At 48.3% G+C, this 16916-nt stretch overlaps 1 long non-coding RNA gene across 2 annotated transcripts in view; it reads right to left on the bottom strand.

Annotated features, from left to right (window-relative positions):
* The window catches only part of LOC309847616, a 141235-nt gene extending 124590 nt beyond the window's left edge, over positions 1–16645 (bottom strand). The window contains exons 1-2 of one of the 2 annotated variants that reach the window (XR_014302520.1): positions 16535–16645; positions 11150–11355 (exon numbers count right to left, since the gene is read on the bottom strand). This is a non-coding gene — a long non-coding RNA (uncharacterized lncRNA). The remainder of the gene's footprint in view (positions 1–11149; positions 11356–16534) is intronic. The other variant, XR_014302521.1, reaches the window with a different exon arrangement.
* Positions 16646–16916: the final 271 nt, after the last annotated feature.

Below are 16916 nucleotides of genomic sequence, written 5' to 3'. Positions count from 1 at the left end.
TTTTATCCTGTGCCAATGCTATATTACCTCCATTTTCCACAGTGCGTAGGGATTATTTTTTAGGCAAATGGAGGCACAACACATGGTTTTAAGGAGGGGAGGAAAGTAGAAAATACGAGTCCAAAGTCACAGGCAGACAAGGGCAGCATTGGACTAGATTTTCATTATTCTTCGACACTGATCTGAAGAGCAGGGCCTTATTCCGGGTTAGAGGGTTTAGCCAGTGAAGACTAAATAATGCAAGTTATGGCCTGTCAATTCCATGCTCAGCAAAGTCTTTGAAGTTTCTGATAATGATACATGAGCACTACCTATAAAATAAGCAAAACAAGGGGTAACTTCTCCTGTCCCATTGCAATAGAATGGTTCAAGCTGTGAAGTAGGCAAGGCCTCCCACAAATGCAGGTGCGGTCAAGTCAGACACATGGCCAAGGAGCCTTTGAAAGGAGACTGAAACTTTGCCAAACCTGAGGTTATAGTAGAGAATTAATGGTTAAGTGTGTATTTCCCCACCTGGCTGCCCATCATAGTCACCCAGGAAGCTTCATAAAATCGGGTTCCTGGGGGTGGGGGGCACCTGGGTGGCTCAGTCAAGTTAAGCATCTGCTTTGGCTCAGGTCATGGTCTCAGGGTCGTGGAATGGAGCCCCCTATCAGGCTCTCTGCTCAGTGGGGCGTCTGCTTCTCTCTTCCTCTCCTTCTGTCCCTCCCCCCTGCACATGCTCTCTATCTCAAATAAAGAAATAAAATCTTTTTAAAAAATTGGGTTCCTGGGGCACCTGGGTGGTTCAGTGGGTTAAACACCAACTCTCAATTTCCACTCATGGTCTCTGGGTTGGTAGATCAAGCCCGGGGCTGGGCTCTGTGCTGAGTGTGGAGCGTGCTAGGGATTCTCTCCCTCTCCCTCTGCCTCTCCCCGCTCAAAAGAATAGGGCTCCTGGCCCCACCCACAGATCTCCTCGTATCTCCTGAACCATACTTAGGACCTGCATTTTTAAGACACACCAGGGGATTCTCATGGGATGCCTCCATGAAGTTCATCATCACAGCTAGGTTGTGTGTTCTAGGAAATTTGTATGCCTGTTTGCTGCTGTAACCTCTTCTCTGTATGCACGACCCCTGATTCTCTAACCATCCAGGGAGGCAACATTTATCAAAAGCTCACTCTGTGCCTAACATTTTGCTAAGAAGTTTCAAGTCCATTTACTTTAAGTACAACCAACCCAAAGTATACTTCTATCCGTTTTGTCAATGAGGAAGCAGATTCAGTGGGGTTAAGAAGCTTCTTGCCCAAGATCACTTAGAAAGGAAGAGAGGCAGCATTGCAATCCTGGTCTGAGGCCCAAATGCTAGCTCATCTCAATCAGCTAAGCCACTTCTAGAAAGTTCCACAGCTTTTTCTTCCTTGTCCTGGGAGGAAAATGGCACCAGAATTCCCCACTCAACTTCCTCATCTCCTATCCTCTACCTCCTCCTCCATTGGTCTACACATGCATGCATGTGCGCAGGCACACACACACACACATACACACACACATACCCTCTCTTAAGTTTTACCTGCGTCTAAAACAATACCAGAATTCTACCCCCAGGACAATCTATACAGAGGTTTATTCTCACAATTCTCCAACTTCTTGTTATAACATGTCTTTCCTAAGCTACAGGAAACCAGTGTTCCTTGATTCCATTATAATTCTCTTACTTATTTTGAGAGCAATCTTTGCAAACCATCCTAAGCAATTTGGCTGTTCAAGTTAGAGGTGTTTGATGGTGATGTCCCCATCCTCCACTAGTCAGAAGTCCACAGAGGCTACAGATTTCCTCCCGACTTCCTAATTAAATGGGGTGAAGCAAGCAGAGCCCATCTCAGCCCAAATTCCACCAAAAAGGGAACAGTGATTAACAAGCAGACACATACACAGCCCTTTGAGCCATTCTGTGAGCCTGGGGACATCTCAGGGAGCTGTCCTTTGAGACACTTCAACAGCCTCCTACATGAAAAGTTCATTTGAGGCAGATGTGACAATACTGTCAGTGCAGCATTTAGCTAACCTACTCAGGCATGTGATAAAATCAACCTTTTAACATCCAGACACTGGACTGGTTGGACATCCGAACTCGGTGCTTTTCCAAGAGAACATCTTCTTGCTAGATTCATTTGCAAAGCTCAGGCAGAGCAGACGCACCGTGGAACATTTCCAGCCATCTACCTTTCCAGCATACCATTATTTTCATCAATGAAAGACCATTTTAGAAATCCATTATGCTAATTAACACACCCGTGGGTGCAGAGCTAAGACAGATAATTGGAGCACTTAAGGTAACTTCCTCTGGAGAGTGGGACTGTGATCTTTCAAATGTTAGCTAACTGCCCCTACAGTGTGAATGGAAGCTAACACGCACATGGACACACATATATATACATGCATGTGCGTGCACACTCGAGCACAGGTAACATATTATCTATGCTTCGGCTTTAGAAATAAATCATGGACAACAGATCAGCCTAATAACCACCACTGAATAAGAACTCACTGTATGCCAGGTACTGTGCTAAATGTTTGACCAGAGAGAAAACTGATCTCATGTAATCATCACTGAGGAAATTGAGGCCCCAGGAAACCCAACTAGAAAGGATGAGCCGGACTTACACTCTGGCTCACTTGACAGCTATAAATCTTAACCACTCCAGGAGACTGGTTGCCTGTAAGTTCTTCCAGGCCTCCTGGGAATTCTTCAGTCATCATCAACAATAATTTTTCATTCTTGGCTCAAAATATTGAACAATAAATAAAATCCCAATCCCTGGGAAATACTCCACAGCATGACTTCCGAGCATAATTGGTTCTGAAGCAGGCTTGGGAACTCCTCTGGGGTGATAACTGTGTTCTACCCAGAAATATGCAGGGCAGCCGGCCCTGACAGCTCCCAAGGCCAAGGGTGGCCAGAGTTTGAATCCCGCCCCTGGCCTTTTCCTGGTAGGCCTCAGCATGGAAGCCTCCTCTTCTGCTGCCCTCCTCTTACTGTCTGTTTGAATACAGGTGCCGCAGGGGTGGGGCCCTGACACTGAGGGGGAGGGGAGCCAGGCACAGCCCAGGGGCACCCTCCCTCCCAGCAGCTATAATAAATCTGGGAGCCTCAGGGCTGAGTTAAGACAGCATACTGGGAGTGGTGAGGCACGGTCCAAGGCTGGAGCCTTCATACAAAGAGAGTTGAAAGAATTTGCTGATGGATCCACACAGGGTCTCCGAGAAGAGAGGAGTCAAAACAGACTTTAAGATTTGGAGCCTGAGCCAAGAAGAAGCCAGTTGTTGTCAACCAGATGGGGAAGACGGAGAAGAGCAGGTGGGAATGGGTAGACCTGTGGGGTTTGAGAAGCCTGTTAAGGATCCCCGGTGTACTGGTTTTCTATTGCTGTATAACAAATTACCACAAACTGAGCAGCTTGGAACAACCCCATCAGCGGACAGTTCTGTAGGTCATGGTCCAGGGGCACTCCCTGGGTTTGCTGCTCAGCCTGTCGGAAAGCTGAAGTCAGGGTGCCCACAGGACTGAGCCTTTGTCTGAGGCTCTGAGGAAGAATCCACCTGCAAGCTCATGTTCATCGTTGGGAGAATTCAACTCCTTGCCATCATGGGCCTGAAGTCCCTGGCTCTTTGCTGAATGTGGGCTGATGGCCACTCTTAACTTCTAGAAGCTGCCGGCATTCCTTGCCACCGGATTCCCTCCATCTTCAAGCCAGACAGGGAGGGTCAAACCCTCCAGCCTGGAACCTCTCACGTGCTCTTCTGAGCCAGAGAAAACTCTGCCTTTAAAGGGCTCTCACCAGAGAGCCAGGATCAGACCGCCAGGATCATCTCCTTTTCTCTAGGCCAACTGTGTTGTGCGCCACCGTCTAATCATGGCGGTGCGGTCCGTTACAGTCCCAGGGATCCTGTGAGGAGTGCACACCAGTGGGGGTGGGGGAAGAAGATCATGGGGGCTTTTCTAGAATCCTGCCTGCCATCCAAATGGAAATGAGGAGACAGTCTCCTCCAGAAACTTCCAAGGCCGCAGGATAGAGCAGGACGGGGAGGGGATGAGCCCATCTGGATCTCTTTAGCCTCTGGAACTTGAAGCCCTCGGGAAAGAAGGCCTGGCTCTTTGGAGGGCCCCACAGAGCCGTGTCCCAGAGCCCCACCACGGGCTTGCCCTGCCAATCCTCCTGCACAGGGCCTGAGGCATCTTGGCTGCAATGTCCCCGTGTCTGGCAGGTGAGTCAACATTTGGCTTCTCTCCTGGGCTTTCTTGGAAAGGGCTAAGTTCCAGGTTGGCAGCTGTGCTGGCTGGGAAGGAGGAAAGAGAAAAGCCAAGTTCTGGGGGCCTTGCTGCCAGGCAGGACACCTGGGCCTTCTCCCCCTCAGCCACCGCGAATGATGGGAGGAAATTTCACTGTCACTGCAGGGAAGCCGGAGTGACAACCAGGCAGGGTGTAAAACTCTCCGGCCTTGTCAGCACATCAGTGACCTAGCCTCTCAATTTCACCATCCATAAAATGGGGATGGTCGTTACTAGCTACCCCATAGGGGTTTGTGACAGTTAAACAGCAGGGTATCTCTAAATCATCTACCACAGTGGCGGGCACGTGGGAAGTATGGACAAAAACACACAAGGAATACTATTAACTGAAGGGTAAAGGATTGGTAGAGAGAAGCTGTTCAACCAAGAGATTAAAAGGAGGAAGGGAGCAGATAAAGCGGTCAGGGGGACAGCCAACCCCCTTGATAAGAAACTTTCACAATATTGAAGTGCAAGTTAGTTGTGTCTATAAAGACCTATGAATATACAAAGGACAACTGCTAACGCCCAAGGCAGGATGGATTTTGACTGAGCCGGGTGGTAAATCTGGATAGGATGTTCCCAAGGTTCCTGGGTAGCCAGATAGGGCTTCTGCTTCCCGTAGAAATTCAGGAGGGAAGAGAGGGACAAGCAAGGCACAGACTACTATGCTGGTATGCTGCATGCCACCTTTGGTCACCAGTAACAGAAATCCACCCACGCTTAGGGGGGTGGGATAACATTCGAGGCATTAACTGTGGGTTCACCCAACTCTTCTCTGTACGCAACAGATTTCCCTGCTGCATCCTGAGGACTTCATTCCCTCCCTCCACCCCTCAAATCCAAACTGAGTTGCTTACTCCAGGAGGAAACAAAGCAATGCGAAACCCCTTATTCTCACGGCAGCACCGTGGGAAGATGAAGATCACAGCCTCCATCAGCTTTGCTCCAAGGAGCTGGGAGTTCCTTGAGTTGACATCAAGGCATTTCTCTTACCTGACAAAGACCACCAAACCCCATGAATCATCCAGTTTGCAAGGATCTGTCCCAGGGACAACACCCTTTCCCCAACCAATGGCCAGGACAAAAGCCTCCCAGGACAGAGAGGGCCCCAGAGCCCTCCACATCCATTGAAAGCAGACAGGGGCATAAAAATCGGTCTCACCCCGACCAATGTGGATAAGCTGGGAATCCCTGCTGAGTGGGAACTTTGAATGCTCATGCTAAAACTGCAATAGGCAGTCCTGTGGACAGAAACCCAACAACAAGAAACGAAGGAAGCCAGGCCCTGCCACTGCTTGGGTGTCAGCTTCTTCCCCCTTTGCCTTTACAGGCTGGTGTGCTCTCGTCCTGCCTTCTTAAGAAACTGCTCATGGCTTTAGAGTCCCTCAACCCAGCTCTGCACAACCTCTTACTAGCTAACTGGAGTTGTGTGTCTCTAGTTCACATGTTTAAAGGGCAGAAGCTGGCTTGAGTCTATGGATTAATACTGGTTCACTTTACCCAGGATCCAACTAGAGGTAAGGGGTGGGTGTGGCAGTCACATGGTATAGACATGGCTGCTTAGACACCCCCCCCCCCCCTTTCTTCCAGTAGGGTTGAGCAACTACATACTCAGAGGAGAGACAGGGCATGTCAGGTTCCCAGAATGTACCCACCACAAATCACCCTCAGCCTAATCCAGATTTCACAAGTTCCCTCTGATAGATCATTACAAAGTTCTCAAAATCTAATCTGTTCCAGAACATTCTCAGACCAGGAGGGAACGAATGCATTTTTGTATGTTCCCTTTCTTCCGGAATCAAATTTTTGGTATTTATTTGGAAAATAGCTATACAGAAATCCCATTCTGCAAAACCAAGTCTCTTGTAGTTAATTAAATGATGATCTCCCACTTTTCTTTTCACCAGGTCTGTTGTCGTAGGTGGGCTTGTTTAATGTGGGGTACACCCATACATGCCAGGGTATTTTCCTGGCAACAGGATGTCATGGAAGCAGCCAGTTAATGACAGGAGAGTTCATGGCCTTGTCCAGGTTAATAGTGGAGCCAAGTGCCACTTGCTGAGCCTTCAACTTTTCATTAACTCAAATCCCGGTTGTAACTTTCTGCTAGGGCCCGGAGTTCTGAGTTTCCTTAATCCACCAGATAGAAGCCACACAACAGCAGAGACTGTAAATACTCTGTCGGGGCATGAAGAATAACAACAATAAGACATTCATATTAGGAGAGGAGATTCATTCATCACGGTTTGTTTACCCTCTCAACAACCCAGTAGATTTGCTGTTGCTGTCTCTGGGGAAGCAGCTGGTGCAAGGAAATCAGATTGCAGAGAAAAGAATGTGGGCTTTGCAGTCATACGGGCTTCATTTCAAATCCTGGCCAAGGCCCTTCACTTCTTGGAGGGGACAAACCTGTATGGCGGCTCTGATTGGCCAGCGCCCCTGCTCTGACCCTCATTAGAGAGCCTGAATGTCAACCTGCTTCTCTGGTCCTCAGTTTGTCATCCGCAAAATGGGGGAATAATAATACTGATTTCATAGGATAGTTGTGAAGGTTACTTGAGATCACATATGTGAAAGCCCCTTGTATCTGGTAGGGGCTGATTATGTTTGCTTCTTTTATATTATAATAGACTTTTTCCTTGTAGGGCTAATTTTCTATTAAGGTTTCAGAGAGGTTTCTTCTACTAAGGTTTCATGACTGACCAAGGCAAAACAAAGAGAGCTCATGAGGAAAGCCAGACTTTTCTCATTCTTGTAGAGAAAACATTTCTCTCAGGGAGCTCCTACCTCAGGCTTGAAACCCATCCTCTTTTCCAGACCCTTCCCTCATTGTGGCAGAGGCTTCTCCCTGTTCCCTAATATCAGCCCTTCCCTAATTCTATGATAACACAAATTCTCACAAACACGCCAAGTTGAAACTGAACATATGGCCAATGAGAGAGAAAGACAGAGAGAGACAACATTTCTGAGCATCCCTTCCATATGACCAGGTGGCGAAGTTCTCACCAATGGGATGGGAGAGGAAGTGAACTGTGCACTAACCAAGACTGACTGAGCTTCTCTTTTCCCTTCTGGACTAGCTGGAATGTGAATAAGGAGCTGGGTCACTGGCTTTTGACCACAAAGATGAAGATAACATGCTGAGCAACAAGATAGAAGGAACCTGGGTCCCTGACATGCAACACAGCTGACCTGGACCACCCACCTACCTCCAGACTGTTGCATGAGAAAGAAACACACTTCTGTCTGGTTCCAAACCCCCTACGGGGGGACGCGGGGGTGGGGAGGAGTCTCTTACTATATCAATCTACCCCCTAATATATCTACCTTACCTTCTCAGAATTCATCTTCACAGCTTGCCTTGAGCAAGAACCGACAGGAGCCAAGATCTGATGTACCTCTAGGACAGACCAGACTTCATAATCTGGCCACTGGTAAACCAGATCCAGCCACAAGTATGCTTTGGTTGATCCCATAGTGTATTTTTTAAAATTTTAGATCTGTTGTCCACATTTCTAAAATTGAGAAGTTTCGCCTAAACATCTAAACGTTCAGCTTTTCCTGAGAAATCGGAAGGTCTGGCAACCCTGGGCCACATTCTTGCTTGGAAAAATCCAGCTGCCAGCCTGCTTTGGTTCATCATGGTCGATGCCTGTCACAGACATTGTTGTGTCCTTGGGTCTTGCCAGGTTGGGGGCCAATGACCTGACTTCCAAGAACTAGAACCTTTGTCCCTTTGTCTGTCCCTTTCTCTGATCTCCTGGAGCCTACCTAGCCCAAGAGGCTAGAAAGTGAAAGCACTACCACCCCCAGAAGGCCCCAAGCAACAATGGATGGGAATTGATGTGTAAATATCACAGCTCCCTATTCCTCAGGTTGGATACCTGGATGACACCTGTTACACTGGCCTCCAGAGTTTGCATCCCAGCTGTCCAGAGTGGAACTCACTCCATTATGCAGCTTTTATCAGCAGGCTGCTTTCCCTTCCCTGTCCTGGTTCCCAGGTCCCGCCCAACATTTCCCAGGATCACTTTCACAATAAACTACCTGCACTCAGCTCCTCCTCTCAGAATCTGCATCTGGGGCAGCCGAAGTCACCAGCTCCTTTAGTCTTCCACGCAATAGTAAGCCTTTATCAACATGCACTATCATTTTTCTTCTGGCAAAGAAATGTCTAACTGTATTTGAGCTTTATTAAAAGTGAAAAGCAAAGGAAAGATAGTTCTGGAAGACAGTGTGTTTCAGAAAAACATAGGTGAGTGTCTATTTTTGTGAGAGTAAAGAATATTCCTTCATGTTTAACATGCAAATACTGGCCTGCTTAGTTCACTGACGTTATCTGCCCGACCCTCAGCCGTTCATGTTTGTGATCCCTGGTTTACAGCACTGAGAACTCTTGTTAAAATTCAGGAGTCATTAGCCACTGACTTTGAATGAGGCCCTGAGATGAACTAAGCAGCCACTGGGAGCATACTGAGGGAAGAGGCAGGGAGACCCAGAATTGTAAGGACCACGGTTTGGAGGAAGGGCCAACGGAAACTGTGGCACTTGGGCCAGGCAAAGAGGGCCCAACATGGCATCAGGGTAGGGGGCCGGAAGACAGCTGAAACCTCTTCCCCAATCCTGTGAAAATCCCTTCCCCCATAACATCCAAGGGGCTCTGTGTCCACACACCGTCCACCAGAGCTCAGCTCTCTTTATTCCAAAACAACTTCTGGGTATGTCTCTCCTGACTTTGCAGGAATTCCTGGGAGGTGGAAGCTATAGGTATTCTCTCTTTATCCCCAGTGCCCAACAGAGGGCTTGCCTTCCTGTGGGTGCCTAATCAATGTTTTGTTTTAAATTTCTGTGGACAAGCTTGACCCTAGAGAGAGCAATCAGAATTGCTGTGTAAGCCAGGGGGCGCTGTGATTCAATGCTCATTTCTCAGCTGGGGAGCTGAAAAGGTTTTTTGGCCACCCTGCAGTGATAAAGAATGAACTAGTAGGCCCATACTATTTAAAGCCAGGAACATGGGCTTTTTGGAAAACTAGCTGTCTCTTACCTAGTTTACAATCTAGAGGTTTAAGAATGTGGGTTCTAGAGTCAGACTGTCCAGGTTCATATCCCAGTTCTATTACTTACTAGCTGTGTGACCTTGGGCAAGTCACTGAACCTCTCTGTTCCTCCTTAAACGATGGGAATTAAAGGAACTAATGCACGTAGAGGGTTTTGGAATATCCCTGCACAGAGAAGCACTTAAAATCTGTTAGCTCTTATTGGCTCGGACTAGGGACAACAGGATCCTGGTTGAAAAGAAAGCCGGGGCGGGAGGGGTGCCTGGGTGGCTCAGTGGGTTAAAGCATCTGCTTTCAGCTCAGGTCATGGTCCCAGGGTCCTGGAATCGAGCCCCACATCAGGCTCTCTGCTCAGCATGGAGCCTGCTTCTCGCCCCCCCCCCCTCTCTGCCTGCCTCTCTGTCTACTTGTGAGCTCTCTCTGTCAAATAAACAAATAAAATCTTTAAAAAAAAAGAAAAAGAAAAAGAAAAAAAGAAAGAAAAGAAAGCCAGGGTAGAAAATTATCTAGAAGGATATGTGAGTTCTAACATTCAAAGCCCCAGAGCTAGACATTAGGCACAAAGAACACATATTCCAGAGCAGGGCCTCTGGCCTTTCCTGTGTTGGCATCCATGGAAATGATGGTCCCTTTGCAGAATACTGGTTTTTAAATGCACAAAATAAAATACATAGGATTATGGAGAAAACCAGTTATATGGCTATCAAAATATTGAACAAATCTGTGATATAGTGATACTGGTGCTACTTTATTAACACATTAAAAAACAAGATCCAGCAGCAGATCTAATTACTACTGTAATTTTTAAATAGAAATGAACACAAAATGTCATTTTCAGATCTCTATGACACCTGTAATGTGATATGGAAGGATCACTGATTTCAATGTATCACCAAGTCAGAGGCATGACCAATATAATTTTGAACAGAAAAAAATGCTGACTTCCATTTCTAGATTAGTAAATATAAAAAATAAGGCTTTTTCTCGCCTAAGGTAAGAACCTCTTTCCCAGGCAGAGCCAGAAAGAGCAAGCCCAGGAGTGTATCCAGGCTTCTCTCTACCTTGTACAAACAGACATAGGAGATCCAAGCTGGACTGTGACTTCTGGAGGTGGGGTGGAGGGAGTGTGTCTCCATCACGTCAAGGGAGGAACGTTCCAGGCGAGTAGCTTATAGAGACTAAGAGGGTACTTGCAAGGGGAGCTGGGGGCCTCACTTCCTGGTTGGACTGCCATGAACAGAAGGAATTTCAGACCTATTCAAGTAGGGCCAGGAGAGAACTAGAGACAATGAGACAGAGAAAGGGTGCAGCCAACCCTCCCACCACTAAGGGGGATGAGCCAGGGAATCTCCTGTGAAGAGGACGCCACAGGCTTGAGTCTCAACCAGGAAGGAGGCCCAAAGCAAGACCCCAGAAGCCAGTGGCTAGGGATGGAAGAGGGGTTCCTGCTGAAGGGAAAGTAGGAGAAGGTCAAGCGAGAGTGGTTTTCTTTTTTTTTCTTTTTAAAGATTTTATTTATTTATTTGACAGAGAGAGATCACAAGTAGGCAGAGAGGCAGGCAGAGAGAGAGAGAGGGAAGCAGGCTCCCTGCTGAGCAGAGAGCCCAATGTGGGGCTCGATCCCAGGACTCTGAGATCATGACCTGAGCTGAAGGCAATGGCTTAACCCACTGAGCCACCCAGGCGCCCAAGAGTGGTTTTCTGATGCTGGTGAACGGCGCATTGATGAGAGGCTCCCCATATCCCACTCTGCCCACAAACACACAAACGCACCTCAAAAAAGTCTCAAATGGAGTCATTTGGAGCTCACCGTGCAGGCAGGCGAACCAGTGTTGGCTGAGAGAAGACAAATGTGTTTCTTTTCTCCAGTCCCTTTTCCCTGTCCCAGCACACAGACCCCAGGGAGTATCTTTCACAGAGTCTTCTGGGTGAAGGCTGTCGCAGGGCCGGCCACCGTGTCAACGATGCTCCCGAGTGGCCTGATGAGAGAGGAGGGAGAGGAGGTGAAGGGATCCTTTGGGCAGACCAAGCTCTCTCTCCCCTTCAGACCCCCTCAGGCTGAGCCAAACCAGGGCAGGGCAGCAGGGAGGAAAGGAGACTAGAAATTTAAGCTGGACCTTTCCAAAGAGAGCAGAGGCCTTTGGGATCCATCCAGGGTGTCATTAAGGGACATGGGAAGAAGTCAGATCAGTTGAAGAAAAATTGTCAAATTCATGTTTATGCTTCATCATCTTCAGACTCGGCAGGACATGGAGTACTGGACCTTTCATCAATTTTGCAATTTGGCCCCCACCCAAATGCTGTCAGGTGCCCTGGGACTCATGGGGAGAGAGGTTCCTTCATCTCCTCTGAAAACATCAACACTTTCCTCTCCAGAGCCAGATCCCCAAATCCAATGGAGATCCCCAGAGATGGAAACACTGTTAGAACTGCCTGGCTGAACGACCCTTCCCTACCCGGGTCCCAGCCATCCCCCTGCGAGGGCAGCAGCTGGCTGGAGTCTGCCCTGATCACGGCGATCAGGGCCTTCCAAGGAAGATGGAGGAATGAAGGAGTCCACACTTCAAGAGACAATCCCAACCCCAGGAGTTGAGGTCACAGGCACAGAAAGAAGTTCAGGGAAGTACATTTTTCCAGAGACAACCCTCCAATGGGGGCTGGGAGGGGTGCAGCCAGTCTCCCCTCCCTCTTGTGGGACGATGCAAAGGAACATTCCTCGTCTACAGTTCCCCTGTGCGGTACCCAGTAGGTCACGAGAAAATAAAGCATATTCTCTTCTCCCTTCCCTATCGCATTCTCCCTCCTTCCTGCTTCCTGGATCACTTCCCAAATAAACTATTGCACCCATGCCTTCATCTCAGGACCAGTTTTTGGAGGGACCCGAACTAAGACGGTCATCCTCCCTCTAGCTGGACAAAAAAAAAAAAAAAAAAAAAAAATATCAGGCTTCCTTCAAGGGTTTCCCTCCCCCCCCACCACACACACACACACACCTGCAAGGTTTTAGGGCTGAGAAAATGCAAGTCATGGGAAATAAGCCAAGGAGTGGGGGTGGAGAAGAATCGTGGCAGGTGAGGAACATCATTTGGAAATTATAAAATTAAGTAGCTTTAAAAAGAGCAGAAACCTGCTTGGGAAATCACCGAAAGAGCACACATTGAAATATGTGCTCAAGACAGTGGAGAATCTGTCAACTGACAAGAGACAGCTTTGGGAAGAAAGCGAACCAGAGCGGGGTGTCAGGCAGACAGATTGGTCCAATTAAGGACGGAGAGGCTAGGGAGGCGGAGTGAGTTATCGCGTGCCCCGTGGGGGGTCTAGGAAAGCTATTCCCAGCAGGATAGATGGGCCCTGAGAGGAGGCCGGCGAGAGTCTCTGGAGTGTCCCTGTGCTCTCTGGAGTGTCCCTGTGCTCTGTCCCCAGCGCCGGGAGACCCGGGGATGAGGAGGGACAAGAGGCTGTGTCTCTATGGCCTTGGAGGCTGGACTGCTGGTCGCTCCTGATTCTCTGGAATAAAAGGGGGACAGGGCGGGTGTCTCTGCAGGAAGCCTCCCCTTGGAGATGCGTTCATTCAGCAAGTGTTCACGGGGTTGGCTGTCTACAATCAGGACTGCAGCATGTTAGGGACGGCACTTCTGCCCCAGGAGCACTGTGGTCCTTCCTGAGAAGCTAGCATCAAATACATCCGCTAATACCCACTACATGGTGGGGGCTAGTCATCCTTATTTAATCCTTACAGCCACCTCTGAGGTAGGAACAACATGATCGTTGTGTCAGAGACGAGGAAACAGAGACACAGAAAGGGTAGGAAAATGAGGTGACAATACTGGTAAGGAGTGGGACCAGAACTCAAACCCAGACAGTCTAGTTCAAAAGTCAGCAATCTGACCCACCACAATTTATTCTCTCTTCTACTTAAAGATCTGACAAGTTCTGCAGGCAGGACCAGCTACAGAATGTGCAGGACCCAGAGCAAAGTGAGAATGCACAGCCCTGGCTGGTGGTGGTGGTGGGGGGTGGATCTCCTCTTCCCATGGTGCTCCAACACAGAGCAGATGGGTGAGCCCTGAGGAATTACAACCTCCTTGGTACCTAGGTCAGAAATCGGTGACAGGCCCCCACTGAGAGGCCTACTAACTGTGCCGGGGTTCTGCCAGCCCAGCCCTGAGAGAGCCGCCTCCTTGCCCAGCCCTGTGATGCCGTGGGGCAGGCACTGACTCTAGCCCTCCCTTCCCATGGGCCCAGTCCCCCTGGGACGGGGAGGGTAGCAGCAGAATAGGGCTTCCCTCCCAGGACTCTGCCAATGCAAGCCAGTTGCTCTCCTGAGCCCCATGACCTGGGTACCCTGGGGACAGGGCAGAGAAGCCGGCAACCAAAAGCTCACCATAAGAAGGCAGGAGAGAGGCACTCTTGTGAGCTGAGACACCAAGCCGCGGGCACATGCTCTCTTGTGCCATCAAATTTCACTTACAAAACACATCTTCAAACACAAAATTATTAAGAATTTCAAGACATGAAACCCTAAGCGTAAGGTCCTTCTTAACAAGCGGCCCAGTGTGGCTGCTTGGGCAACAGCCATGGGGCTGTCCCTACCTGCAGTTGTGAAAAATGGAAAACAGTTGGACTTTACACAGTTTCCCATACTCACTTCAGCACCGAACCCCTTTGCCCCATGGTGCTAGTGTCCCAGGGACCTCCCTCTTAGAAATGCTATATCAGCTCATTCAAACCTTGTACTAGTCACGTGACTCACAGAGAAACATCACCACGTTTCCCAGAAGGAGAAACTGAGGCATAGAAAGGAAAGTGTTTGCTTGAAGTATGAGAGGCATTGGTAGAGCTGGCAGGTATTATGGTGAGTAAGGGGCAGCGCTGACTCTCAGACCCCAATATCCGGCCTCTGGATCCTGTGCTCTATCCCTGCAATGCGCCAAACTTCCCAACCCTCCACGATGCTTTACACATCCTTGTTTGTCACTCAGGGGAAGGCCATAACACTGGCAGATAGCCAACCTGAAGCCAGTATTTATTAGGAAATCTCCAGACGTGCCAGGAAATTACAGACCAGCAAATTAGTTTAGTCATTTCACTAGTTTAAGGAGCTCTTTGCAAGCTCTGAAAAAAAAAAAAAAAAAAAAAAAAAAGCTCTTTCAAACACAGGTTGTTGGAAGGAGTGTTTTTGGTGCCTTGAAGATACCATGTTATCTTGTGCATCCAAAGGCCTCCTTGAGGAAGACAATTCCATGAGGCTAAGAAGAAACATTAGTGACACTTAAAAATACCACCAGAGCCTTCGAGATGGCCCCCAATGACCCCAGCCTTCCAGTATTCACAACTTCGTGTGCCCTCTCCCACACTGCATACAGTTGAACTGTATAATCAACAGAATGTTGCAGAAATGATGTTCATGGTTTCAAAGATGAGGTCAAATGAATGTTGCTTCCATCTTCCTCCTTCTTGGGCCACCCACTCTAGGGGAAGCTGGGGACTGTATCATAAGGACACTCAAGCAACTCTGTGCAGAGGTTCATGTAGCCAGGAGCTAAAGTCTTCCTCCAACAGCCATGTGAGTACACCATCTTGTAAGAGGCTCCTCTAGCCCCACTCAAGCCTTCAGATGACGGCAGCCTGGGGCCAGTGTTCTCACTTCTGCTTCATGAGCAGAAGCACCCAGCAAAGCTGTTCCTACATCCCTCATCCCCAGAAGCCAGTAGATAATAAATCTCTGCTTGCTTTAAGCCAGGAAGTTTGGGTTGATCACACAGCGATAGGTAACTAATACACTTCATTATAAAGATGACGGGAAGCCAGCTGGTCTGAAGTAGAAGGGGAATGGTCTAAACACAGTCACATCTTCCAGGTCATTGTGTTCTCTTGTTGCTGCCACTGTCACTTTAAGAAAGCCCAAGGGACAAAGGAGTCAGCAATTTTGGGGGAGAAGGGGAGGTCGGGAAGAGGAACTCAGGTCATTATCTGAGGCTTTCACATAGGGTTGCTAAAGCGGCACATAGCATTTTGTGGGGCAGTATGAACCCACACGCCAGAGGGAGAAGCAGGATACACTCTAGTTATGTATCTTACAGCTATGAATTATTATCCAAACAAAACCCCTGGCTAGTGATGACTGAGCACTCTGCATGCTAGGCCCTTTAGTTTTGCTTTAGGTTCTTTAGCTAAATTAACACTCACGAAAACGCAGTGACACGGCGCCTTGGTCATAACACATCCACTGTGAGTGACAAAACCCAACTCAAACTGGCTTAAGCCAGAATGGGCACTGATGGGCTCATTAACTGGGAAGTGCAAAGGGTGTCCAGGCTTCATGAGCTGTGGCATCCAGAGTGTGAAAGTCCTTCCTTTCTCTCTCTCTCATGCTCTTACCTCACTTATTCTCTCTCTCTCTCTTCCTCTCCCTCCCCTACTCATTTCCCTGATTTTCTTTCCAGGAAAAGTGGACAAGCCTATGCTCTTATAGCTCATTATTTTATTTTATTTTATTTTATTTTATTTTATTTTATTTGGAGGGGTTTTTATAAATAGAGAGAGGCAGGGCTGGAGAGAGAGGGGGAGAGAGAGAGGGAATCTTAAGCAGGCTCCACACCCAGTGCAGAACTCGGATGTGGGGCTTGATCTCACAACCCTGAAATCATGACCTGAGCCCAAACCTAGAGTTGGATGCTTACCCAAATGAGCCACCCAGGCACCTCATCTTATAGCTTATAATCTAAAACCAAGAGAGACCCTCTGTTCCCAACAGCCCCAGATCAGATCCCCTAGTAGGTCTCTGATAGGCCCTACTTGGGCTATACCCTTAGACCAATGCCTGGGGACAGGGAGATAGGGCACCCTGATTGGTTGGGTATGGATCATGTATCCAAAGGGTAAATGGGGCACAGTGATTACCAGTGCCACCAGAACCACATGCAATGTTAATTTCCTAATTAACATGAAAAAGGGATGATAGGCAGACAAAAACAACACATTTATTACTATTATTACCCTTGTTTTACAGAAGAGGAAACAGTCTCCATAAAGATGTAAACCTGTCCAGGGTCTCATAGCTGATAAACCGCAAAGCCAGATCTGGCTGACTCCAGGTCCAAAGTTCTTAGCTGTGTTCCTTCCACCTTCCTCATCGGATAGGGTCCTGTGACTCACCAGGAGGTCTGCAGGCAGAATAATCTCCCTTTGGGGAAGGCAGACTCCAGTCCAAGCCCCGGGACACTAATGTTGTGTCTGGCCTAACCTGCTTCTTCCCCGCTTACTGAGATCACCTAAGACTAGAGAAGGCTCACCCAAAGAATCTGTCCCGAGCTTGACTACACCAGCAGCCAAAGCCATTATGACATCTCTGCCTCCAGATGGAACTCTTCAATAACAGCACCTTGCTTTTGGAGCTAAGACCCAAACTCTCACCTCAGATAAGAGCTGTGAACATCTGACCACTGCTGACCCCTGGCTCATTTATTCCACTCTCTGTCCCAGCCACACTAATTCTTGTCAAATTTTGTGAAAGTGACACAGAATGTTTTCTCTCATT

Source organism: Mustela nivalis (assembly GCF_964662115.1).
Source record: "Mustela nivalis genome assembly, chromosome: 1".
Taxonomy (NCBI): domain Eukaryota; kingdom Metazoa; phylum Chordata; class Mammalia; order Carnivora; family Mustelidae; genus Mustela; species Mustela nivalis.
Note: the sequence above shows the minus strand (reverse complement) of the source record. Positions and strands in the feature narration are given on the sequence as shown.